Source organism: Lutra lutra, chromosome 11 (genome assembly GCF_902655055.1).
Source record: "Lutra lutra chromosome 11, mLutLut1.2, whole genome shotgun sequence".
In the NCBI taxonomy this organism is placed as follows: domain Eukaryota; kingdom Metazoa; phylum Chordata; class Mammalia; order Carnivora; family Mustelidae; genus Lutra; species Lutra lutra.
Genome location: NC_062288.1, coordinates 81,730,637 through 81,756,337, shown reverse-complemented (window position 1 = coordinate 81,756,337; position 25,701 = coordinate 81,730,637).

The window sequence follows — 25,701 nt, the reverse complement described above, 5'->3', positions numbered from 1 at the left end:
CTGGAAATTGACGAAAGATGATACAAGAATGGTCAATCAACTAACGATAGTAAGTTCAACTTCACTGATAATCTAAGGAAAGCAAATTAAAAGAGTAAGATAGGTTATCTCATCTGTCAAATTGGCAAATTTATTAGTCTGACAATCCCAAGTGTAGGCAAGGGAAAAGATAAATAGATATTCTCAAACTTTGCTGGTTGGAGCGAAAATTGGTACAACTTCCTTGGAGACCAAGTTTGTAATAGTTAATAAGTTTGAAAATCCCATCCCTTATAATTTAGCAATTGCTCTTCTAAGTAAATACCCTTGAGAAATTTTTGCATATGTGTCCAAGGAGATGTATGCACAAATATTCATTTTGACATTGTTGGAATATTAAAAAAGCAACCAAAATGTCATTAACAGGTAAATGGCTGGGGCGCCTGGGTGTCTCAGTGGGTTAAGCTGCTGCCTTCGGCTCAGGTCGTGGTCTCAGGGTCCTGGGATCGAGCCCCGCATCGGGCTCTCTGCTCGGCAGGAAGCCTGCTTCCTCCTCTCTCTCTGCCTGCCTCTCTGCCTGCTTGTGATCTCTCTCTGTCAAATAAATGAAAAAAAAAAAACCAACCAGGTAAATGGCTAATTATATCATAGTGTATTCATGTGTTGAAATAGATCTCTCAAGTATAATGCTAAATGAAAAGAAGGTATTTCTATACTGGTAGGTAAAGATAACATGATTTTGATAATATAAAATTTATGTAAGATATTAAAACTCATAAAATAATATATGCTTTCATAGGTATATACCTATGTTAAAATGTACATGAGCATAAATATGCAAAATAAATAAATCTCATGATAATGGTTGCCAATAGACAAGAAGGGTGAGGAGGGGTGCCTGGGTGGCTCACTTGTTAAGCATCTGCCTTCAGCTCCAGTCATGCTCCCACGGTCCTGGGATTAAGGCCCACATCAGGCTCCCTGCTTGGCAGGAAGCCTATTTCTCCCTCTCCCACTCCCCCTGCTTGTATTCTGTCTCTTGCTTTCTCTCTCTCTCTCTCTCTCTGTCAATTAAATAAATAAATAAAATCTTTTTTTAAAAAAAGAAGGATGAGGAATGGGTCAGGCAAAATGTTCATAGGAGTATTGTTGAGTTTTCTTAATTAAAAAATTATATTAAAAATGATCTGAAGTATGTGCTATTTATGTTTATGTTAATGGTCATTAATTTCAGATGGTAGTGTATGTAAGTTTATCAGATTTCTCTATATACTTTCCAATTAGGTTGACTTTTTATAATTAAGCATTGTATTCATGAAGGAAATTATAGTTAAATATTTTCATTAAACATTAATTTAGGGGGGCACCTGGGTGGCTCAGTGGGTTAAAGCCTCTGCCTTCGGCTCAGGTCATGATCCCAGGACCCTGGGATCGAGCCCTGCATCGGGCTCTCTGCTCGGCGGGGAGCCTGCTTCCTCCTCTCTCTCTGCCTGCCTCTCTGTCTACTTGTGATCTCTCTCTGTCAAATGAATAAATAAAATATTAAAAAAAATTAATTTAGGAATTATTATTTTTTACACATACAATTACAATTACAATGTATTATAACAGTATTTAGTGCAGGTATTATATATCCATTCTCAAAAGATTCCAGTAGAACTTCCCCTTTACTGATTCCATTTGTAAACCAATACAAATAATTTTGAGCTGGAATGCATTTTCTCTAAATTCTCCATGTTTTCTGGGGAGTTTGCCCCATTTCTGACTTACACATCTTTGATAGCTTCATGCACTCATGGCAAGATGTCTTGCCAGTCTCCCACACTCCATTCCTGTCTGTCTAAGTTATCACATCATGCCATGTGCTCTTGTTTACCTTTGTTACCTTGACAAGCCTAAGAGAGAAGGCTAAGGCTCCCGGCCCATCTCTCGTGCTAAGAAATCCATGCCCGTGTAACTGTATATCCCTTACTCTGCACCCCTCTTCAATCTGTCCTAACTTGAAATCCATTCTGGAGGGAAACCTCTGGAACTCATAATTAGTCGTCAGCAAATTTTTTTATAAACTACCAATTTTTTGAAAGTTCCTTTCATTTTCTTTCTTTAAATGAAATTTGCTCCAGCTCCCAACGATAAGCATTCCTCTGTAGCCTTTGAAACAGAGGCTGTCTCTTTCACACATGCTCTCTTCTTGGAAATCCCTAGCACATCTGAAGCTCATGCTTCATATTCTATTATCCTTACCTCCTCATTGCAGCTATGTAAATGCCAGGGGGAAATTCCCCTTCTTCCCTTGGTGACTTTGGCAGTTGGACATCTCAGGTTCCAGAACTCTGAGAAATAAATAAATATCTGTAGTTTACACCACCCAGTATGTGGTATTTTGTTACAGCAGCCTGAGCAGACTAATACTGTAGGCATGGCTAAATAGTGGGGAAAGGGTTGCTATGAAACAGTAGCTGTACTTGCCTCTTTTAGAGGAAAGGGAGGCCAGCAGGAAGAAATGATTTTAATGTTGCTCTTATCATTTCCTAATAATTCAAAGATTGGGTAATTCTGGAACAGATGATTATAAATTCAGATATCCACTTTATACATTATCATGCTAAATAAGGGCTTGCCCTAACTTCAAGCATTAGTCGACATGGGCCTATCAGCACCTATTAGCACAGGAGGAATGGACAGAGACAGCAGCACCAGCTGTTGCCATCTGCACTGAAACATGCCAAATGCCATCTATTGGTGGTACAGAGAATTTCTTGGCCCCAGGGTGTCATTTATCTTGCATTTTCTGGTCACTTTCTCCTCAAATAATGCTGATTTTCACCAACTTGCTGCTCTGTAAATGCCTTTTGAATGAATGGACAAATGAGTGGATCACAGAAAAGGTAAAAATCTACTTTCTGTAACAGATTTTTGAAATATAATACCCATCCTTTAAGCATTGTATTATCTCTTTTCATGATGCAAACCATAAAATTAATGTTTTTAAAAATCCCATCTAGCTCATTAAAGGGAAACATTTCCTACCCCAATAATTGTTGATGTCATTCTGAAAACTGATGTCGGGATTTTGTTGGTTTATAATTTCGAATACAATGAGACAGAACAGAAGGAAAGGCTTCTTTGTAAAGTATGTATTGCCTCATTTAGACTTCTAATGAAGCTGGAATATTAATCCCATGTTAGAGAGGAAGAAACTGAGGCTTCAAGGAGAACATTTCTGATTCACTCCATATGATCTTGTCTAGTTTCCATTTAAAACAAACATCACTATTTCTGAGCTCACTTTGTACTTTATTATATAATTTTGTCACCCATATTTTGCTTTGTTCTATGTTCTTTAATAACTCTGTCCCCTTAGATTTTAAATTTATAATAAAATATTTATTTATGGTTAAAAGAAAATGTTCATTGAAAAAAACTGGAACACCGAGAAAAACACCGAGAGTCAGGAAAACTAAAATCATTCATCAACTAACTACCCAGAAATAAACAGTATTAACATTTTGTTTTCAGTCACTTTTAGTCTACAAATATGTTTATACATTAATATGTGCTTTTTATTTCCAAAATTGTATCATAGTCTATTTTTTATTTTACCTCTGTCTCTGCATTTGATTATGTCATCATGTTGTTAAATTCAGGCCACCATTTTATTTAATTTTCTATCTATATTTATGAAGGAGCTAAATCCAGGGTGCGTGTGCACGCACGCATGTGTATTTCTATGAAGCAGTATGCTGGAACTGGCTTGTGCCAGCTTGTGAGAACTGCTTGGATGCATATCTTTCCAACTTTGCTCTCAATGAAGTCTCAGTAGTTTGAAATCAGCCATGGCAGGAATATCTACACTCTGCAAACAGGCAATTACATTAAGCTGGGGCTTTTTTTTTTCTCTTAAATTCCAGAGATACAGCTTACCAGCACAGTACTAGGTTTGGGTATACAGGGTCAACAAACCTGAAAAAACTAAAAAAAAAAAAAAAAAGAAAATCCCATACTTTGGTGTTCTGGAAACATTTACATAACACATGCATTATCTATTTCTTAATGTGGAGTAACTGGACCGACACCTCCTTTGCTGGTAGGGATGTAAAGTGGTTTGGTGCTCTGGAAAACAGTATAGCACATAAAAAGCAAAAATACTTACCATATGACTCAGCAGTCGTACTCTTGGGCATTTTTCCCAGAGAAATGAAAACATATATCTGCATGAAAACCTGTGCATGAATGTCAGTCGCAGCTTTTTCTGTAATAGCCCCAAAGTGGAAGCAGCTCAAATATCCTTCAGTTGTGAATGGTTACACAAAATGTAGTGTATCCCTAACACACCATGTTACTCAACAATAAAAAAGGAATGGACGACACAATAACTTGGAAGCATTTCAAGAGAATTATTCTGAGAGAAAAGAGCCAGTCCTAAAAGTTTGATTCTATTTACATAATATTCTTGAAATAATACAGTTGTAGAGATAGAGAACAGATTAGGGCTCAAAATAAATAGTTAAAAAGAAACTGTTAACAGAGATTTTGTATGCAGTTTGGATACTAACTGTATTTTTTTGCTAGGACTGCCCTAACAAAATACCACATACTGGTTGGCATAAACAACAGAAATTTGTTTTCTCACAGTTCTGGAGGCTGGAAGTACAAAATTCAGGTGTTAGCAGGTTTGATTTTTTCTGTGGTCTTGGTTTACAGGTAGCACTTTCTCACTGCATCCTCAAGTTGTCTTCCCTCTGTGCATACATACCCCTAGTGTCTCTCTGTGAGTCCAGATTTCCTCTTCCAATGAAGGAGACTAGCAGATTGGATTAGAGTTGACTGTAAGGGACTTATTTTAACTTAATCACTCCAGAGAGGCCCTCTCTCCAATATAGTCACATTCTGAGGTACTGGAGTTAAGAGTTTCAACATATGAATTTGGGGGAGGACACAATTCAGTCCATAACACCAATGAAATCATGGAGGGAGCATTTTCTTTTCTTTTTTTTTTTTTTAAGATTTTTTTTTAAAGATTTTATTTATTTATTTGACAGAGATCACAAGTATGCAGAGAGGCAGGCAGAGAGAGAGAGAGAGAGGAGGAAGCAGGCTCCCTGCAGAGCAGAGAACCTAATGTGGGGCTCGATCCCAGGACCCTGGGATCATGACCTGAGCCAAAGGCAGAGGCTTTAACCCACTGAGCCACCCAGGTGCCCCAGAGGAAGCATTTTCATTTTTTCTTTCTTTCTTCCTTTCTTTCTTCCTTTCTTTCTTTTGCTTGTCTTTTGCTCTGTTGCTAATAAGAAAATCCTAAAATTGTCTCTTTAAGAAAAAATTCATATTTGCACTACTTACATATTCAGTAAGACAAATAACCCAAGATCATAGATGAAGATCCGGCCCAAGATAAGTGGGGGTTATGTCTACTTTTGAGTCATCCCCCTTCTTACCAGAGAAGCTGCCACTTATGCCCTAAGTCATGGTTATCTAGATAGTTTCTCTGCACTGCAGGGGAAACCCACAACCCATTTGTCTGATGTCCACCATTGACCTTAAAACTGTCACTTTTTCCAGTGAGAAATCACTTTTATACGTGTGCTCTTCCTCTGGCCCTTTGCACATTGTTTCCCTTTCCTTGTACGACAGTGCATTTTCTTCCATCTCATATGGAGAGAGGAAGAGTTGATTCTCCTGATAGTTTTCAATAAACAGAATGTGTGGGCTTGCCTTTAGCGTGCATCTCTATTAGTCAGGTCTTGAGCCAATTCTCTGAGGAGCATGTGCACAGTTCCCAGGACAGCTTTCTCTTTCTCTGGGGAATGCATCATTCTTTCTTGGTCAGCATTGTGTGTGTGTGTGTGTGTCTAATTCTTCCTCCTAGAACGACATGGGCACCATCAGGCCCCCCTAACTCTAACCCCACCATTCCTACCCACTTGTTCTCTAGGAATTACACTGATGTATATCTGTATGTATGTATGTGTATATTTTGTATGTACATTTGAAATGAAGATGAGGTAAAGGGAAAAGGCAAACATTCAGTCTGACCCCCTTATAAATCTGAACTTATAATTTTGTTATTATCTCTCAAAATCTAAAATTGCATATTTATAGAAATATCTCTGGTCAAAAGATAGTTCTTAAAATATCAAACTGTTTATTATAGAGTTTTTTATAGTTTCATACCCATCCATCAGCAAACATTTTTGAGTATTTACCACATACCTGTCATTTTCTAGGTACTGACAGTTGCTAACTATATGAATAAAAACATGTTTTAATAACTTTTGTCCACAATGTAGTTGGTGTAGCTTGTGCTTAGTGACATAATTTATAGTTAGGAAGGGTGTTAGACACTTAAGAAACACCCTAACTAACAAATTATTTTGACATGTCTTCATCCCATTTTAATACCAGTGGAAGATTTTTTTTTTTTTAGCACTGTGATTTACACATACAAACACACACAGACAGTATGGCAAATTTTTCATGCTTCTTTTATGAAGAAATTTAAAGACCACTGTTCCCAGTCAACTTTTTAAGACATTTAACTTGATGGCCATTCCACATTGTAGAAACACAAATCATGCCAAATTTAATATTTACAGAAATCTTATTTTAGTTCAGACTTCTTTCCTTTTCTTTAACTGGCAAACCTAAAGTTTCTTTTCCTTCTTCACTGACAACAATAGGTTGATTTTACTGAATCATACTCATACGTTCAGCAAGAAGCATTTAGATAATGTATCTAAAGTTTTAACAGAGAGTCAAAATAGAAATCTAAAATAGTCATTAGTTCATTTTTGAAAGAAAAAACATCCATTGGTAGAAGATAGAATCATCTATCCATTACATAAATTATACTTTAAAAACAGGTGGTGTTTTTCTATTGATATTTACCAATGGTTGCTATGATCATCTATCTCTATCTGAAATTAGAAGCGTCTTTCTTACATATAAAGAAATCAAATGAGCCTTATTAGTGTTATATTAGGAATACAGATACATAGACATGGTCTGTGATCTAGAACATGCTGTTCCATGCTTACTCCAATTTGTGATTCTCTGAAAACCAACATTCCTTGTGGTTTGTAACTATAACAACAAATGTAAGGCCAACTAAACAATAGGTTCCCAAGAGACAAATGTCTTACATTGTTATCAAATATCAACCCAAATCTGGGGCAATACTAAAGGCTGTGCCTGGAGATTAATTAAGCCATTTGTGGTCAGTGTTTCATTGTTCTTGTTTAAGAAACAATGACATACTGAAAAATAAGCAGATTTTCTCCTCTCTCTTTGCTCTCTCTCTTTGACCTGTAGCAGCACTTTTTTTCTTTCCTTCATTTTACATTGTTACAAAAAGAGAATTAACTTGTGATTGTTCCAGTGTGCTTTTCTATTTGTCAATATGTTTATCTGGGTGCATTTAAAGCATATAGATTCTAGGATGAAATGAGAATCATGTCAAAATCATTTGGCATTGAACTAATTTATCAAATACTTATGAAATACTCTTTTTAACTGCAAAAAAAGGTATAGATTAAACCAAAGTGTCTGACATTGGGGGGGGGGGGAACAGTAGGAAGAATATATTTTTAAAGTGGGTAAAACAATAAGAAATCAATGTTTTAGATTTTGGAGTCAAGATGGCGGAGAAGTAGCAGGCTGAGACTACTTCGGGTAGCGTGAGATCAGCTAAATAGCTTATCTAAACATTGCAAATACCTACAAATCCAACGGGAGATTGAAGAGAAGAAGAACAGCAATTCTAGAAACAGAAAATCAACTACTATCTGCAAGGTAGGACTGGTAGAGAAGTGAATCCAAAGCGACGGGAAGATAAATCGCGGGGGGAGGGGCCGGCTCCCGGCGAGCGGCGGAGCAACGGAGCAAAATCAGGACTTTTAAAAGACTGTTCCGCTGAGGGACGTCGCTCCAGAGGCTTAACTGGGGTGAAGCCCAGGCGGGGTCAGCGCGGCCTCAGGTCCCGCAGGGTCGCAGAAGGATCGGGGGTGTCTGAGTGTCGCAGAGCTTACCGGTATTAGAACGGGGAAGCCGGCTACAGAGACAGAGCCGAGGAGTGACTCTCAGCTCGGGGTTGCCTTGAACCGGTCGCAGGCTCGGTCAGCTCGGAGCGCGGCCGGAGGCCAGGGTGGCGGGAGTCATTGGGCGCTGTTCTCTGAGGGCGCACTGAGGAGTGGGGCCCCGGGCTCTCAGCTCCTCCGGGCCGGAGACCGGGAGGCCGCCATCTTCATTCCCGTCCTCCGGAACTCTACGGAAAGCGCTCAGGGAACAAAAGCTCCCGAAAGCAAACCCAGCAAACCCGAGCGGATTACTCAGCCCAGCCCGGGTAAGGGCGGCGCAACTCTGCCTGGGGCAAAGACGCTTGAGAATCACTACAACAGGCCCCTCCCCCAGAAGATCAACGGGAAACCCAGCCAGGACCAAGTTCACCTACCAAGGAGTGCAGTTTCAATACCAAGGAGAGCGGCGGAATTCCAAGGAGAGGAAAGCAAAGCACGGAACTCATGGCTTTCTCCCCATGATTTTTTAGCCTTGCAGTTAATTTAATTTTTCTTTCTTTTTCAATTTTTTTTTCTTTTTCTCTTCTTCTGCTAAATTTTTTTAACTTTTACCGTTTTCTTTTTTAATGTTTTTTAAATAGTTTATCTAAGATATATATTTTTTTTCCTCTTTTTATATTTTTTCTTTATCGGCTTTCTTTTTTTAATAGTTTCTTTTTTTTTTCTTTCTGAACCCCTTTTTATCCCCTTTCTCCCCCCTCACAATTCGGGATCTCTTCTGATTTGGCTAAAGCATATTTTCCTGGGGTTGTTGCCACCCTTTTAGTATTTTACTTGCTCCTCCATGTACTCTTATCTGGAAAAAATGACAAGGCGGAAAAATTCACCACAAAAAAAAGAACAAGAGGCAGTACCAAAGGCTAGGGACCTAATCAATACAGACATTGGTAATATGTCAGATATAGAGTTCAGAATGACGATTCTCAAGGTTCTAGCCGGGCTTGAAAAAGGCATGGAAGATATTAAAGCAACCCTCTCGGGAGATATAAAAGCCCTTTCTGGAGAAATAAAAGAACTAAAATCTAACCAAGTTGAAATAAAAAAAGCTATTAATGAGGTGCAATCAAAAATGGAGGCTCTCACTGCTAGGATAAATGAGGCAGAAGAAAGAATTAGCGATATAGAAGACCAAATGACAGAGAATAAAGAAGCTGAGCAAAAGAGGGACAAACAGCTACTGGACCACGAGGGGAGAATTCGAGAGATAAGTGACACCATAAGACGAAACAACATTAGAATAATTGGGATTCCAGAAGAAGAGGAAACAGAGAGGGGAGCAGAAGGTATGTTGGAGAGAATTATTGGAGAGAATTTCCCCAATATGGCAAAGGGAATAAGCATCAAAATCCAGGAGATTCAGAGAACTCCCCTCAAAATCAATAAGAATAGGTCCACACCCCGTCACCTAAGAGTAAAATTGACAAGTCTTAGTGACAAAGAAAAGATCCTGAAAGCAGCCCGGGAAAAGAAGTCTGTAACGTACAATGGTAAAAATATTAGATTGGCAGCAGACTTATCCACAGAGACCTGGCAGGCCAGAAAGAGCTGGCATGATATATTCAGAGTACTAAATGAGAAAAACATGCAGCCAAGAATACTATATCCAGCTAGGCTATCATTGAAAATAGAAGGAGAGATTAAAAGCTTCCAGGACAAACAAAAACTGAAAGAATTTGCAAATACCAAACCAGCTCTACAGGAAATATTGAAAGGGGTCCTCTAAGCAAAGAGAGACCCTAAAAGTAGTAGATCAGAAAGAAACAGAGACAATATACAATAACAGTCACCTTACAGGCAATACAATGGCACTAAATTCATATCTCTCAATACTTACCCTGAATGTTAATGGGCTAAATGCCCCAATCAAAAGACACAGGGTATCAGAATGGATAAAAAAACAAAACCCATCTATATGTTGCCTACAAGAAACTCATCTTCAACCCGAAGACACCTCCAGGTTTAAAGTGAGGGGGTGGAAAAGAATTTACCATGCTAATGGACATCAGAAGAAATCAGGAGTGGCAATCCTTATAGCAGATCAATTAGATTTTAAGCCAAAGACTATAATAAGAGATGAGGAAGGACACTATATCATACTCAAAGGAACTATCCAAAAAGAAGATCTAACAATTTTAAATATCTATGCCCCTAACGTGGGAGCAGCCAACTATATAAACCAATTAATAACAAAATCAAAGAAACACATCGACAAGAATACAATAATAGTAGGGGATTTTAACACTCCCCTCACTGAAATGGACAGATCATCCAAGCAAAAGATCAACAAGGAAATAAAGGCCTTAAATGACACACTGGACCAGAATGACATCACAGATATATTCAGAACATTTCATCCCAAAGCAACAGAATACACATTCTTCTCTGGTGCACATGGAACATTCTCCAGAATAGATCACATTCTTTGTCCTAAATCAAGTCTCAACTGGTATCAAAAGATTGGGATCATTCCCTGCATATTTTCAGACCACAATGCTCTGAAGCTAGAACTCAATAACAAGAGGAAATTTGGAAAGAACCCAAATACATGGAGACTAAACAGCATCCTTCTAAAGAATGAATGGGTCAACCAGGAAATTAAAGAAGAATTGAAAAAATTCATGGAAACAAATGATAATGAAAACACAACGGTTCAGAATCTGTGGGACACAACAAAGGCAGTCCTGAGAGGAAAATATATAGCGGTACAAGCCTTTCTCAAGAAACAAGAAAGGTCTCAGGTACACAACCTAACCCTACACCTAAAGGAGCTGGAGAAAGAACAAGAAAGAAACCCTAAACCCAGCAGGAGAAGAGAAATCATAAAGATTAGAGCAGAAATCAATGAAATAGAAACCAAAAAAACAATAGAACAAATCAACGAAACTAGGAGCTGGTTCTTTGAAAGAATTAATAAGATTGATAAACCCCTGGCCAGACTTATCAAAAAGAAAAGAGAAAGGACCCAAATAAATAAAATCATGAATGAAAGAGGAGCGATCACAACGAACACCAAAGAAATACAGATAATTATAAAAACATACTATGAGCAACTCTACGCCAACAAATTTGACAATCTGGAAGAAATGGATGCATTCCTAGAGACATATAAACTACCACAACTGAACCAGGAAGAAATAGAAAGCCTGAACAGACCCATAACCAGTAAGGAGATTGAAACAGTCATCAAAAATCTCCAAACAAACAAAAGCCCAGGGCCAGATGGCTTCCCGGGGGAATTCTACCAAACATTTAAAGAAGAACTAATTCCTATTCTCCTGAAACTGTTCCAAAAAATACAAATAGAAGGAAAACTTCCAAACTCATTTTATGAGGCCAGCATCACCTTGATCCCAAAACCAGACAACGATCCCATCAAAAAAGAGAACTACAGACCAATATCCTTGATGAACACAGATGCAAAAATTCTCGCCAAAATGCTAGCCAATAGGATTCAACAGTACATTAAAAGGATTATTCACCACGACCAAGTGGGATTTATTCCAGGGCTGCAAGGTTGGTTCAACATCCGCAAATCAATCAATGTGATACAACACATTAATAAAAGAAAGAACAAGAACCATATGATACTCTCCATAGATGCTGAAAAAGCATTTGACAAAGTACAGCATCCCTTCCTGATCAAAACTCTTCAAAGTGTAGGGATAGACGGCACATACCTCAATATTATCAAAGCCATCTATGAAAAACCCACCGCAAATATCATTCTCAATGGAGAAAAACTGAAAGCTTTCTCGCTAAGGTCAGGAACACGGCAGGGATGTCCGTTATCACCACTGCTATTCAACATAGTACTCGAAGTCCTAGCCTCAGCAATCAGACAACAAAAGGAAATTAAAGGCATCCAAATTGACAAAGAAGAAGTCAAACTATCACTCTTCGCAGATGATATGATACTATATGTGGAAAACCCAAAAGACTCCACTCCAAAACTGCTAGAATTTGTACAGGAATTCAGTAAAGTGTCAGGATATAAAATCAATGCACAGAAATCAGTTGCATTTCTCTACACCTACAACAAGACAGAAGAAAGAGAAATTAAGGAGTCCATCCCATTTACAATTGCACCCAAAACTATAAGATACCTAGGAATAAACCTAACCAAAGAGACTAGGAATCTATATTCAGAAAACTATAAAGTACTCATGAAAGAAATTGAGGAAGACACAAAGAAATGGAAAAACGTTCCATGCTCCTGGATTGGAAGAATAAATATTGTGAAAATGTCTATGCTACCGAAAACAATCTACACATTTAATGCAATTCCTATCAAAGTACCATCCATTTTTTTCAAAGAAATGGAACAAATAATCCTAAAATTTATATGGAACCAGAAAAGACCTCGAATAGCCAAAGGAATATTGAAAAAGAAAGCCAAAGTTGGTGGCATCACAATTCCGGACTTCAAGCTCTATTACAAAGCTGTCATCATCAAGACAGCATGGTACTGGCACAAAAACAGACACATAGATCAATGGAACAGAATAGAGAGCCCAGAAATGGACCCTCAACTCTATGGTCAACTCATCTTCGACAAAGCAGGAAAGAATGTCCAATGGAAAAAAGACAGGCTCTTCAATAAATGGTGTTGGGAAAATTGGACAGCCACATGCAGGAAAATGAAATTGGATCATTTCCTTACACCACACATGAAAATAGACTCAAAATGGATGAAGGATCTCAATGTGAGAAAGGAATCCATCAAAATCCTCGAGGAGAACACAGGCAGCAACCTCTTCGACCTCAGCCGCAGCAACATCTTCCTAGGAACATCACCAAAGGCAAGGGAAGCAAGGGCAAAAATGAACTTTTGGGATTTTATCAAGATCAAAAGCTTTTGCACAGCAAAGGAAACAGTGAACACAACCAAAAGACAACTGACAGAATGGGAGAAGATATTTGCAAATGACATATCAGATAAAGGGCTAGTGTCCAAAATCTATAAAGAACTTAGCAAACTCAACACCCAAAGAACAAATAATCCAATCAAGAAATGGGCAGAGGACATGAACAGACATTTCTGCAAAGAAGACATCCAGATGGCCAACAGACACATGAAAAAGTGCTCCACATCACTCGGCATCAGGGAAATACAAATCAAAACCACCATGAGATATCACCTCACACCAGTCAGAATGGCTAAAATGAACAAGTCAGGAAATGACAGATGCTGGCGAGGATGCGGAGAAAGGGGAACCCTCCTACACTGTTGGTGGGAATGCAAGCTGGTGCAACCACTCTGGAAAACAGCATGGAGGTTCCTCAAAATGTTGAAAATAGAACTACCCTATGACCCTGCAATTGCACTGCTGGGTATTTACCCTAAAGATACAAACGTAGTGATCCGAAGGGGCACGTGCACCCGAATGTTTATAGCAGCAATGTCTACAATAGCCAAACTATGGAAAGAACCTAGATGTCCATCAACAGACGAATGGATAAAGAAGAAGTGGTATATATACACAATGGAATACTATGCAGCCATCAAAAGAAATGAAATCTTGCCATTTGCAATGATGTGGATGGAACTAGAGGGTATCATGCTTAGCGAAATAAGTCAATCGGAGAAAGACAACTATCATATGATCTCCCTGATATGAGGGAGAGGAGATGCAACATGGGGGGTTGAGGGCGTAGGAGAAGAGTAAATGAAACAAGATGGGATTGGGAGGGAGACAAACCATAAGTGACTCTTAATCTCACAAAACAAACTGAGGGTTGATGGGGGGAGGGGGTTGGGAGAGGGGAGTGGGGTTATGGATATTGGGGAGGGTATGTGCTATGGTGAGTGCTGTGAAGTGTGTAAACCTGGCGATTCGCAGACCTGTACCCCTGGGGATAAAAATATATGTTTATAAAAAATAAAAAAAAAATTATAAATTAAAAAAATTTAAAAAAAAATAAAAAAAATAAAGGTATACATTCCAAAAAAAAAAAAAAAGAAATCAATGTTTTAGAATACCCTAAACAGTATTTTTCCAAGAAAAAAATTCACACAATCCATTAAAAAATTATGTTGACATTGCCAATAAACACTTTTAGGAAGGGTAAGTTAAAGGATAATTAAAATTCTTCACCAAAAAAATGCATTTTTTTCTTAGTTGGATGATGTCTTAGTGAAAAACTATAGTAATAATATTTTATATTCATGAGTACTTGACAAATCTGAAAGATACTCACAAATATTTCCATTAAAATAGGAGATAATTGGGATGCCTGGGTGCCTCAGCCAGTTAAAAGTCTGTCTTTGTTGGGGCACCTGGGTGGCTCAGTGGGTTAAAGCCTCTGCCTTCGGCTCAGGTCGTAGTCTTAGGGTCCTGGGATCGAGCCCCGCATTGGGCTCTCTGCTCTGCGAGGAGCCTGCTTCCCTCTCTCTCTGCCTGCCTCTCTGCCTACTTGTGATCTCTCTCTGTCAAATAAATAAATAAAATCTTTAAAAAAAAAAAAAAGTCTGTCTTTGTCTAAGGTCATGATCTCAGGGTCCTAGGATTGAGCCAGGGTCTGAGGATCAAGTCCCTTGTCAGGCTCCCCGGGAGCCTGCTTCCCCCTCTCCCGCTCCTCCTGCTTGTGCTCTCTTCTCTGTCAAATAAGTAAATAAATCTTTAAAACAAAACAAATAGAAGATGTTTACATCATGCAATTCTAAAAAGTTTGAGTATGAGGGTTTTCAAAATATTATTTGAATTCAACCTTATGATGTCAACTGAAAAAGAAATGATGTTTGTTTTTCCTTCTTTTTTTTTTTAAAGATTTTTGTTTATTTATGAGACACAGAGAGAGATCACAAGTGGGCAGAGAGGCAGGCAGAGAGAGAGGGGGAAGCAGGCTCCCCATTGAGCAGAGAGCCCGATGCAGGGCTCGATCCCAGGACCCTGAGATCATGAGCCAAAGGCAGAGGTTTAACCCACTGAGCCACCCAGGTGCCCCTGTTTGTTTTTCCTTCTTATCTTTTCATTGTTGAAAAGAACCATCATATACCAATTCTTTACCACCAGCAAATATGTCAGATTCACTGAGGTACGAAAGCCCAAACATGGTGTAAATAATCCACAAATGGGTCTGTTTATACCAGTTTATGGGTTTGTTAAAAGAAAAACTGAGACACACTGAAGATGTTAAGAATTTATTTGAGAGGGGCGCCTGGGTGGCTCAGTGGGTTAAGCCTCTGCTTTCGGCTCAGGTCATGATCCCAGGGTCCTGAGATCGAGTCCCGCGTCGGCCTCTCTGCTCACAGGGAGCCTGCTTTCCCCCTTCTCTCTCTGCCGCCTCTCTGTCTACTTGTGATCTCTGTCTGTCAAATAAATAAATAAAATCTTAAAAAAAAAAAAGAATTTATTTGAGAAAAATCTATGTCCCTTGGTCAGGAGCACTCTGCCCACAGGAGCCAGGGAAAGATTACATAAAGAGAGTCTGGAAGTGAAAAAGGGAGATTATTTGGTTGGCTACAGCTTAAGGGCTGGTTGGCTGTTTGTGATTCCTTGTCCCTAGCCTTTTGATCTCATAACCTTGAAGCATTTTACAGGCTTAGATTTGGGTTTGCTAATGTAGGCCCCAGATCATCAGAGCCACCTCTGTCCTAAGGCCTCCTTGTTTAATTAATTTAACAGACCCTTATTTTGAGAAAGTAAATCCTAAAATTCTGAAAGGAAGTTTCCCACCTACCATTGCACCTTCAGGATCTAAAGTCCAAACATCATCCAAACATGGGTAGGTTTAAATGGTAGTTTCCTTTTCTGGAATGTGGGCAAGAAAATTATGTATAAATAGAAATTATCTTATGGGCAACATCATAATGCTGTATATAGCTTTATATTTTTGTGTATTTTTATTTAGAAATTTATTTTAAAAATATGTATATGTAGTTTACATCACACACTAACCGAGTACAGGAACACAATGCCACTGTACTGTAAAATATTTGCATTTTACTAAATACACACAAGAGTGCATGGTTCAGAGTATTGCCAAGATAACCCAAATGTCTGCTGGTTGGTGCAAGTGCTTATTGTATTTTCTACATGGTCCTTGCAGTTACTTAATAATTAAAGGTTCAGTTTCCCTTGTTGGTTTTACAAGTAGAAGACAAAATGTGAAATAAATTGTTCTAAATTTTATAAAACATAAATACCAATTACCTATGAAACTGTACTCTTCTAATATATCAGTAATTGCTTTATCAATGACTCATCTTCATGGAATCTTTACAGAGCATTTAACTTAGCTTTCTAGGACTAGGCATAAACATTGACTGACCCTTGATATTTGTGTAACCCCGTTTGTGGTAGGAGAAGTGCCTGGGCCATGAGAAGTACAGTAGGCAGTGACATTATGTTTTACTGAAGAAACAGAACATTGTTAATTTGGTTTATGAATTAAAAAGTGGTAGATCAGAGAGCTTCTATTACAGATGCTTCACGGGGTGCTGTCATATGAATTAAAGGCCTTCACGTGTATGCTTCAAAAATTTGGGTACATATTAGACAATAGCTATTAGTTCTCCCTCATTCTTGGAACTTTGTGAGAGCATCACAGCAATCTTACAGGTTTAATTTGTATCAGTTCAATTTTACAGACTAAAACTAAGAGGTCAAACAATTTACCTCTTTTTTTGAAACTATCGCATACATCTTAAATAAATATTTGAAAGTATGTATGTCTACACAAATTGGCTTCAGTGAGATGAAAATAACTTGCATTTTAAAATGTTGGGAGTCACACAATGGGTTGTGGAAGTACATATGAGCTCTAAATATGCAAAAAGAACTTTGTATTGTTAATCTTCTGAGTGCTATTTTGATACCACCAGATGGGAGCCTTATGTCAGGTCTTCATTTGTGTTTTGTTTTGTTATTTTTATTAACATATAATGCATTATTTGCCCCAGGGTTACGGGTCTGTGAATCGTCAGTCTTACATACTTCATAGCACTCACCATATCACATACCCTCCCCAATGTCCATAACCCAACCACCCTCTCCATACTCCCCCTCACCCCTAGCAACCCTCAGTTGGTTTTGTGACATTAAGAGTCTCTTATGGTTTTTCTCCCTCCTGATCCCATCTTTTTTCATTTTTTCCTTCCCTACCTCCCCAGCCCCCCACTCTACCTCTCAAATTCCTCATATCAAGGAGATCATACGATGATTGTCTTTCTCTGATTGACTTACTTCACTCAGCGTAATACCGTCTAGTTCCATCCGCATCATTGCAAAAATGGCAAGATTTCATTTCCTTTGATGGCCGCATAGTATTCCATTATGTGTATGTATATATATACACACCACATCTTCCTTATCCATTCATCTGTTGATGGACATCTAGGTTCTTTCCATAGTTTGGCTATTGTTGACATTGCTGCTATAAACATTCAGGTGCACGTGCCCCTTTGGATCACTACATTTGCATCTTTAGGGCAAATACCCAGTAGTGCAATTGCTGGGTCTTTTTCAACTTTTTGAGAAACCTCCATACTGTTTTCCAGAGTGGCTGCACCAGCTTGCATTCCCACCAACAGTGTAGGAGGGTTCCCCTTTCTCCGCATCCTCGCCAGCATCTGTCATTTCCTGACTCGTTAATTTTAGCCATTCTGACTGGTGTGAGGTGATATCTCCTTGTGGTTTTGATTTGTATTTCCCTGATGCTGAATGATGTTGAGCACTTTTTCATGTGTCTGTTGGCCATTGGATGTCTTCTTTGCAGAAATGTCTGTCCATGTCTTCTGCCCATTTCTTGATTGGATTATTTGTTCTTTGGGTGCTGAGTTTGATAAGTTCTTTAGATTTTGGATACTGGCCCTTTATCTGATATGTCACTTGTGAATATCTTCTCCCATTCTGTCAGTTGTTGTTTGGTTTTGTTAACTGTTTCCTTTGCTGTGCAAAAGCTTTTGATATTGATGAAGTCCCAGTAGTTCATTTTTGCCCTTGTTTCCCTTGCCTTTGGTGATGTTTTTAGGAAGTAGTTGCTGCAGCTGAGGTCAAAGAGGTTGCTGCCTGTGTTCTCCTCAAGGATTTTGATGGATTCCTGTCTCACATTGAGGTCTTTCATCCATTTTGAGTCTATTTTCATGTGTGGTATAAGGAAATGGTCCAGTTTCATTCTTCTGCCTGTGGCTGTCCAATTTTCCCAACACCATTTGTTGAAGAGACTGTCTTTTTTCCATTGGACATTCTTTCCTGCTTTGTCGAAGATTGTTGACCATGGAGTCGAGGGTCTATTTCTGGGCTCTTTATTCTGTTCCATTGATCTATGTGTTGTTTTTGTGCCAGACCATACTGTCTTGATGATTAAAGCTTTGTAATAGAGCTTGAAGTCTGTAATTGTGATGCCACCAACTTTGGCTTTCCTTTTAACATTCCTCTGGCTATTCAGGTCTTTTCTGTTCCATATAAATTTTAGGATAATTTGTTCCATATCTTTGAAAGAGATTGATAGTATTTTGATAGGGATTGCATTAAACATGTAGATTGCTTTAGATAGCATAGACATTTTCATAGTATTTGTTCTTCCAGTCCATGTGCATGGAATACTTTTCCATTTCTCTCTGTCTTCCTCAATTTCTTTCATGAGTACTTTATACTTTTCTGAGTACAGATTCTTTGCCTCTTTGGTTAGGTTTATTGCTAGGTATCTTATGGTTTTGGGTGCAGTTGTAAATGGGATTGACTCCTTAATTTCTCTTCTGTCTTGTTGTTAGTGTATAGAAATGCAATTGATTTCTGTACATTGATCTTATATCCTTATACTTTACTGAATTCCTCTACAAGTTCTAGCAGTTTTGAAGTGGAGTCTTTTGGGTTTTCTGCTTAAAGTATCATATCATCTGCAAAGAGTGATAGTTTGACTTCTTCTTTGCCCATTTGGATGCCTTTAATTTCTTTTTGTTGTCTGGTTGCTAAGGCCAAAACTTCTAGTACTATGTTGAATAGCAGTGGTGATAGTGGACATCCCTGCTGTGTTCCTCACCTTAGGGGAAAAGCTGTCTTCCCCATTGAGAATGATATTCACTGTGGGTTTTTCATAGATGGCTTTGATGATATTGAGGTATATACCCTCTGTTCCTACACTTTGAAGAGTTTTGATCAAGAAAGCCTGCTGTACTTTGTCAGATGTTTTTTCAGCATCTATTGAGAGTATCATATGGTTCTTGTTCTTTCTTTTATTAATGTGTTGTATCACGTTGATTGATTTGCGGATGTTGAACCAACCTTGCAGCCCTGGAATAAATCCCACTTAGTCGTGGTGAATAATCCTTTTAATGTACTGTTGGATCCTATTGGCTAATATTTTGGTGAGAATTTTCACATCTGTGTTCATCAAGGATATTGATCTATAGTTCTCTTTTATGATGGGGTTTTTGTCTGGTTTTGGGATCAAGGTAATGCTGGCCTCATAAAATGAGTTTGGAAGTTTCCCTTCCATTTCTATTTTTTGGAACAGTTTCAGGAGACTAGGTATTAATTCTTCTTTAAATGTTTTGTAGAATTCCCCTGGGAAACTGTCTGGCCCTGGACTCTTGTTTGTTGGAAGATTTTTGATGACTGCTTCAATCTCCTTACTGGTTATGGGTCTGTTCAGGTTTTCTATTTCTTCCTGGTTCAGTTCTGGTAGTTTATATATCTTTGCTTAGATATCTTAGAAATTCATCCATTTCTTCCAGATTGCCAAATTTGGTGGTGTATAGTTGCTCATTATATATTCTTATAATTGTTTGTATTTCTTTGGTGTTGGTTGTGATCTCTCCTCTTTCATTCATGACTTTATTTATTTGGGTCCTTTCTCTTTTCTTTTTGATAAGTCTGGCCAGGGTTTTCTCAATCTTATTAATCTTATTAATCTTTCTCAATCTTATTAATTCTTTCAAAGAACCAGCTCCTAGTTTCATTAATTTGTTCTACTGTTCTTTTTGTTTCTATTTCATTGATTTCTGCTCTGATCTTTATGATTTATCTTCTCCTGCTGGGTTTAGGCTTTCTTTGCTGTTCTTTCTCCAGCTCCTTTAGGTGTAGGGTTAGGTTGTATACTTGAGACCTTTCTTGTTTCTTGAGAAAGGTTTGTATGGGTATATACTTTCCTCTCGGGACAGGCTTTGCTGTGTCCCACAGATTTTGAACAATTGTCTTTTTCTTAAAGATTTTATTTATTTATTTGACAGACGGAGATCACAAGTAGGCAGAGAAGCAGGCAGAGAGAGAGGAGGAAGCAGGTTCCCTGCTGAGGAGAGCCCGATGTGGGGCTCAATCCCAGGACTCTGGTATCATGACCTGAGCCGAAGGCAGAGGCTTTAACCCACTGAGCCACCCAGGTGCCTCAAACAATTGTCTTTTCATTATCATTTGTTTCCATGAATTTTTTTTCAATTCTTCTTTAATTTCCTGGTTGACCCATTCATTCTTTATTAGGATGCTCTTTAGCCTCCATGTATTTGAGTTCTTTCCAACTTTCCTCTTGTGATTGAGTTCTAGCTTCAGAGGTTTGTGGTCTGAAAATATGCAGGGAATGATCCCAGTCTTTTGGTACCAGTTGAGACCTGATTTGTGACCCAGGATGTGATCTATTCTGGAGAATGTTCCATGTGCACTAGAGAAGTATGTGTATTCTGTTGCTTTGCGATGGAATGTTTTGAATATATCTGTGATGTCCATCTGCTCCAGTGTGTCATTTAAGGCCTTTATTTCCTTGTTGATCTTTTGCTTGGATGATCTGTCCATTTCAGTGAGGGGGGTGTTAAAGTCCTCTACTATTATTGTATTCTTGTCAATGTGTTTCTTTGATTTTGTTATTATTTGGTTTATATAGTTGGCTGTTCCCATATAGGGACATAAAATTGTTAGATCTTCTTGTTGGACAGACCCTTTGAGTATTACATAGTGTCCTTCCTCATCTCTTATTATAGTCTTTGGCTTAAAATCTTATTTATCTGATAGAAGGATTGCCACCACAGCTTTCTTTTGATGTCCATTAGCATGGTATATTGTTTTTCAGCCCCTCACTTTAAGTCTGGAGGTGTCTTTGGGTCTAAAATGAGTTTCTTGTAGACAGCATATTGATGGGTTTTGGTTTTTTATCCATTCTGATGCCCTGTGTCTTTTCAGTGGGGCATTTAACCCATTTACATTCATGGTAACTGTTGAAAGATATGAATTTAGTGCCACTGTAATGCCTGAAAGGTGACTGTTACTGTATATTGTCTCTGTTCCTTTCTGGTCTGTTACTTTTAGGCTCTCTCTTTGCTTAGAGGACCCCTTGCAATATTTCCTGTAGGGCTGGTTTGGTGTTTGCAGATTCTTTTAATTTTTGTTTGTCCTGGAAGCTTTTTATCTCTCCTTCTATTTTCAATGACAGCTTAGCTGGATATAGTATTCTTGGCTACATATTTTTCTCATTTAGTGCTCTGAATATATCATGCCAGTTCTTTCTGGCCTGCCAGGTCTCTGTGGATAAGTCTGCTGCCAATCTAATATTTCTACTATTGTATGTTACAGACTTTTTGTCCCAGGCTACTTTCAGGATTTTCTCTTTGTCACTAAGACTAGTAAGTTTTAATATTGGATGACAAGGTGTGGACCTATTTTTATTGATTTTGAGGGGGATTCTCTATGCCTCCTGGATTTTGATGCTTGTTCCCTTTGCCATATTAGGGAAATTCTCTATTATAATTTGCTGCAATATACCTTCTGCCCTCTCTCTCTTTCTTCTTCTTCTGGAATCCCAATTATTCTAATATTGTTTCATCTTATGATATCACGTATCTCTCTAATTCTCCCCTTATGGTCCAGTAGTTGCTTGTCTCTCTTTTGCTCAGCTTCAATATTCCCCATCATTTGATCTTCTATATCACCAATTCTCTCTTCTGCCTCATTTATCCTAGCAGTAAGAGCCTCCATTCTTGATTACACCTCATTAATACCTTTTTTAATTTCAGTTTGATAAGGTTTTAGTTCTTTTATTTCTCCAGAAAGTGATTTTATTTCTCCAGACAGGGTTTCTCTAATATCTTTCATGCCTTTTTTGAGCCCAGCTAGCACCTTGAGAATCGTCATTCTGAACTCTAGATCTGACATATTACTGCTGTCTGTATTGATTAGGTCCCTAGCTGTTGGTACTACCTCTTGTTCTTTTTTTTTGTGGAGAGTTTTTCCACCTTGTCATTTTATCCAGATAAGAATATATGAACAAGAGAATAAAATACTAAAAGGGTGGCAAAGACCCCAGAAAAATATATGCTAACCAAATAAGAAGAGACCCCAAATGGGGGGTGGGGGAGAAAGGAGGTAAAAAGAAATAAAAATACACACACACACATATTATATAAAATTATATATATATTAGACTGGTGAATAGAACAGAGACATCCACTTGATTTTGGGTATATTTTGGTCTCTTAGAAGAAACTACCTCCCAAAATTTTAAAGAAAGAAAAATATATATACAAAAAAGAAAAAAAAAATATATATATATATATACACACACACACACAAAAATAAGGGTAAATACAATGAAGGGATGGAATATGACTATAAAGATGAAAATTTAAAAATAATTCTAAAAGAGGAATTGATAAGATAAGTTGGTTGGAAAAAGAAAGAAGAAGAAGGAAAATAAGAGGAGAGAATGTGCTCAGGCTGGAGACTAGAACAAAACCATAGGTTTTGTTTAGGGTATATTTTGATCTATTAGAAGAAATTGTATCCCAAAATTTTTTAGGAAAAAAAGACCCTTATGTATACAAAAAATAAAGTTAAATACAATGAAGGATAAAATATGACTATAATAAAGGTTTAAAAAGATTTTTTTAAAGAAAGGTATTGTTAAGATAAACTAGTAAAAAAACGTTAAAAGGGGAAAGAGGAAAAGTTAAAAAAAATTTAGAATAAGGGGCGCCTGGGTGGCTCAGTGGGTTAAAGCCTCTGCCTTCCACTCGGGTCATGATCCCAGGGTCCTGGGATTGAGCCCTGCATGGGGCTCTCTGCTCAGCAGGGAGCCTGCTTTCCCCTCTCTCTCTGCCTGCCTGTCTACTTGTGATCTCTCTCTGTCAAATAAATAAATAAAATCTTTTAAAAAATAAGAATAAGAAAAAAAATAAAATTAAAAAAATTTAATTTAACTTTGCAAGACTAAAGGATCATAGGGAGAAAGCCATGAATTCCATGCATTGGTTTTACCCTAGCTCTGGAGACCTACTGTTCTACTTGATCAGTAAGCTTGGTCTTGACTGGATGTTCTTACTGATCTTCTGGGTGGGGGGCTGTTGTAGTGATTCTCAAATATCTTTGCCCGAGGTAGAATTGCACCGTCCTTGCCAGGGGCCAGGCTAAGAAAGCTGCTCGAGTTTGCTCTCGGGAGTTTTTGCTCCCTGAATGCTTTCTGTAGAGCTCTGGAGGACAGAAATGAAAATGGTGGCCTCCTAATTTCCAGCCCAGAGGAGCCAAGACCTCAGGGCCCCACTCCTCAATGCACCCTCGGAGAAAAGGGGTCAATCACTCCTGTCTCCCTCGTCTCAGGCCGCGCTGTGGGCTCACCCAGCCTGTGACCGATTGTTTCTCTCGTTGGCGCATGCCCCAATTGGAGTCTCCAAACCCAGCAGATTCCTGCCTCCAGAGGAAGGTGAGTCTCCCTGAATCTGCCACTCGTGGGGTCTCTTCTCAAAGAGCAGTGGCCTGACTATTCCTTGGATCACAGTTTATGGTAACCCTGAGCTGAGAGCTTACTCCTCGGCTCTGTCTCTGTAGTCAGCTTTCCCGCTCTAATACCTGGGTGCTTTGCCATACTCAGATGCCCCTGATCTTACAGTGACTCCGCAAGTCCTGAGATCATACTGTCCCCACAAGGGCTCCACCCCTGCTTAGCCTCTAGAGTGATGTCCATCTGTGGAGCAGACTTCTAAAAGTTCTGATTTTGTGCCACACTGCTCCATCACTTGCAAAGAGCCGGCCCCTCCCCTCCTCAGTCCATCTTCCCATCACTTCAGATTCACTTCTCTGCATGTCCTACCTCTGAGAAAGTGGTCAATTTTCTGTTCCTAGAATTGCTGCTCTTCTTTTCTTTGATCTCCTGTTGAGTTTGTAGGCATTCAGAAAGGTTTGATAACTCTCTAGCTGAACTCCTGTGACCTAATGTCATTTCAGTCTGCTATTCCTCCGCCATCTTGCCTCTCTCCTTCATTTGTGTTTTACTTATGTCCGTTTCTGTCTGGAAAAAATTATTTGCTGAGCTTTTACTTAGAAGATAGTTCTGGTGAAAAAAGTGTAAGCAGGACTTTTATTTTTTAGGATGGTTGTGTTATTTCCTCTCTCCTTTCAGTATATATAGGTGCACACAGAAAAAAATGGACTAGCTAAAATTTTCAGATAATAAACCATTTTTATATTTTCTCATTAAATATAACATACCCTTTTAGGATCCTGATTATTAAGTAGCTGTTATAAATTTCTTCTTCTATGTAATCAATAGATTATGAAAGTAAAATTTCTTAGTGGAATTATTTTCCTATTGATTCAGAATTAACTTAAGCACAGAGGTGGAGCAATAGGTGTAACACTGATCACAAAGTATAACATGATTTAAAAAAAAAACTAATAGTTCATATTTTTATAAATGTCCTCTTTCATAAAAAATTACTCAGAAAAAATACTGTATTTTACAACATATCTATTTTATTAACTGATACCACAAGCATGCATGATACATGGGTTAGTGTCCTACTTTATGACAGTCTTAAAGACAATCAGTTAATTGATTTTTAAATTGATTCAAAAGCCCTTTTTGATAGTTATGGAATTCAATAAAGCTAACATTATTTAAAGCAAGGGGGGAAAGTGGATTTAAATCTCATTTGAAATAGCATGACAAACCCCCATAGCTTAATGAAAATAAACTTGGATGCAAGTTTTAGCCTTCCAGTGGAAATCTGCCAAAAAAGCTTTCACTAGATAACAATCACTATAATTACAATAGCAACTGACAATGGTTTAAATACGACCCCCCCAATACATCCTTTTAAAAATCACAATGCTCTTAAACAGTAACATGGTCAATGACAGGGTTATGGGTATGAGGGTAGGAAGCCAGGAAGGATGACAAGAATGGGGAAAGCAGGTGGCCAGTACAAAGACCACCAAACCTGCTGGGATAATTTAGGTAATTAATTTTGTCCTTGAATTGACATGATTGTTTTAAATTTGCCATATTTTGCCACCCTATTATATTTTACCTATAATTTTAAAAAACTTTTCTACGAGTTGATATGACTAGTTTGAAATTAGGGCATTAATGGTATTTTGCTAACATGGCCCCTCGCTTTATAATCCTTTGGTTTGCATTACTCCAAACTAGTAATCAGTTGAAATATTTAAAAAGAAAGCTTACAATTTCAGTAACAGATGTACTTATTTTTCTCATTAAATTTAACACATTCTCTGTGTATGCCTACACACATAGGTATACAGGGTATACCTATGTGTCACACACATGTATACACACATAGGTACACACATATATACATGTATGTATTAATACAGCCAAACATTTGTTTTCTACTTTGTCTTTTCATGTTCCATGAGTTCTCCTCAAGTACAATCCTATCTTTTCTGACATTCTATATTTTAGCTTAGTTTTAGAATCTCCTATA